Below are 3151 nucleotides of genomic sequence, written 5' to 3' on the forward strand. Positions count from 1 at the left end.
AATTCTTAAGTTCTAAAACCAAGCCTGAAGGTAAAGACAAGTGAAATATTCCACCGACTAATGCAGCAACTCTTGCTCCATTTCCCACGCGTAGGTCCACTTGACCTTTCTCCAAAATTCTACTATTGCTTAGGCCATTCATATTCGTACAAATATGAGCACCACAGCCAGTATCCAATACCCATGAAGTAGAACCAGAAGTAGTAACATTTACTTCTATAACATAAATACCCCTAAACGATGTTTCAAAAGTATTTTTCTTTTTCAGATCTTCCAAGTAGGGTTTAAACTCTTGTTTGAGAACAATTCTCGGGTTTCGATACCATTGGAGGAAATTTGATTCATTGAATTTGTTCCTCTTAAAGACATATCACAATGAAAATGGGTTGCGAGGAGTTAACATTGCTGGAATAGAAGAATAGCGAATATTAATATGATGCTCAGGAATTAGAGAAATCTCAACAATTAAGAAAACTCATATTATATTCAAAACAATTTCCTCAAATGAATATAATAATCCAAGATCCATACTTCACTAAAATTCAAGTGATCTTTGGCTCATCGCCTGAATGTTTAGCTATTTAGGTAAGAAACACTTTGCTAATTATATCAAATATAATTCTTGGTTGTCGGACGACATCTTATATCTTATCCAACCTATGTCTCTAAGCCCAAAACCGTTTTGATAGCCTAGTCAATTAAACAATTCTTATATTCATATGGTAACCGTTACCATCTACCTCACTCATGTAATTGCAGACACCTTGCTTTGGCAAGCATATCTTACAACGAAACGAGCCTTGATAGTTGATAAGATTGGATAGACATCAAAAGTACTTGAAATTAATTGAGGAACGAATTTTAATTCAATTTCAATTTATATTTAAAATTTATATCGAATATAAAATATAAATATAACTAATACATATCTAATATGTATTTTAATTGAATTATAAATTATTTATTTATTTTAGTCTAATTAAAATAATATATTATTTATTGAATAATATTAGTTCTAATCCAATTAGAACGATAATAAGTTGATTTAACCAAATTAATATATATACATGTGTATAAATATCTAAATCCATATCAACACTTTGATATGATCGAGATAATCTAAATATATTTATTTACATAAACAATTGAGACATTACTATAATGCATATGTTAAAAGGTAAATAATATATTTATACAAGCAGCAACTACTAGACATGCAAGTTCAATTCAAGACAATACAACATGTGAAAACTAATCGATTACAATAATCATAATGTTCATGTTAAATAATATTATTCTGAACATAATCGTATTAGTTTTCAAGAACACCACAACCAAAAACATATATCTCCATATACGGGTTTGGATGTTCTTAATGTTGTAATTTACCATGCCGTATATCTACCTTAATCAAATTAGGGTTTTTTCTTACCATACGAGCAGGTCAATTAATTATCTATACCAAATTATAGATTTAACAAGGTCTAATTTATGTACTAAACAAGTAGGCTCTGATAGTACTGTTGGAATTCATACCGGTTTATAACTATTTATAAATCCACTACAAGAAAACACGCTATATTCCGACGGACGTTCCGACGAACAACAAAGTCGTCGGACGAATTTGACGATTTTCCGACGGCATTCCAACAAAACCAAAAAATACAACTTCGTCAGAAATTCGTCGGAATATACCGACGACTTTCCGACCAAAGAGTGGGCGTCGGTATATACCGACGCAATTCCGACGACATTCCGATTTAATATATAACCGTTACGTTCGTCCGAAATTCGTCGGTATATACCGACGACTTTCCGACGACCTTGCGATCAATAATATAACTGTCGTTGTCGTCAGAAGTTCGTCGGCATATACCGACGAATTTCTGACGAACCTTTTGACCGTTGCCGACAAATACATATGACCGCTTTATAGCCGTTGAGATAGGAAAATACCGACGGAATTCCGACGGATATGACCGTTAGGGTCGTCGGAATTCCGTTGGAATGTCGTCGGACTGCCGTAAGCAATTTCCTATAAATACAACCTCTCCTCATTCAACTCATTCACTCCTCATTCTCTCTTCACTCTCTCTAATCACAACAATTCCGAGAAAATCATGTCTTCAGGAGTTTATTATCGTTCGTGGATGGATAAACCTCATATGGATCCCAACACCAAATTACTTACGGAAGAATACGTTCAAGGGATTGGAGAATTCATGAAGCTTGTTGAACAGCAACCGGATGCAAAAACCGGTATGTTAAGATGTCTCTGCTCTACTTGCAATAATAATAGGATTATAAGAGAATTTGATGTTTGGGCTCATTTGTATATGAGAGGATTTTCACGTAATTATAAAGTTTGGTATCTTCATGGGGAAACTGGTTATGAATATGGTAGTACTAGCGAACCTCAGCCTGTTAGCAAACCTCAGCCTGATATTAGGTTAGAAGAACCTAGATTGGATATAGATTATGGTGTAGGTACTGTGCAGATGGTACATGATCATTATAGAGGGGAAGAACCAAATCCCGAATCTAGGAGATTTTTTGACATGTTGGATGCCGGAAAACAACCTTTGTATAAAGGTTGTAGAGATGGTCATTCACCCTTATCATCTGCAACTAGATTGATGGGTATTAAGACAGACTATAATTTGGCTGAAGAATGTGTGGATGCGATTACTGATTTTGTCAAAGGTATTCTACCTGAGGATAATCTTGCACCGGGTTCATACTACGTGGTTCAGAAACTTGGTGCGGGTCTTCAACTACCGTACGAAGTGATAGATGTATGTATTGACAACTGCATGATCTACTGGGGAGCGGATAAGGAACGGGATAACTGCAAATTTTGTAGGAAACCTCGTTATCAGGAGACGAGGGGAAGAGTTCTGATCCTGTTCAAAAGGATGTGGTATTTGCCTTTGACGGAAAGATTGCAGAGGTTGTATCAGTGTGAGCGCACAGCAAAAGCAATGAGATGGCATGCAGAGCATTCCACAAATGGTGAGATTAGACATCCTTCAGATGCGAAGGCTTGGAAACATTTCCAGTCAATATATCCAGAATTTGTGGAAGAGAGAAGAAATGTTTATCTTGGATTATGTACAGATGGTTTCAGCCCATTTGGAAAGAGTGGATGACA

This window comes from Brassica oleracea, chromosome C2 (genome assembly GCF_000695525.1).
Source record: "Brassica oleracea var. oleracea cultivar TO1000 chromosome C2, BOL, whole genome shotgun sequence".
NCBI lineage: Eukaryota > Viridiplantae > Streptophyta > Magnoliopsida > Brassicales > Brassicaceae > Brassica > Brassica oleracea.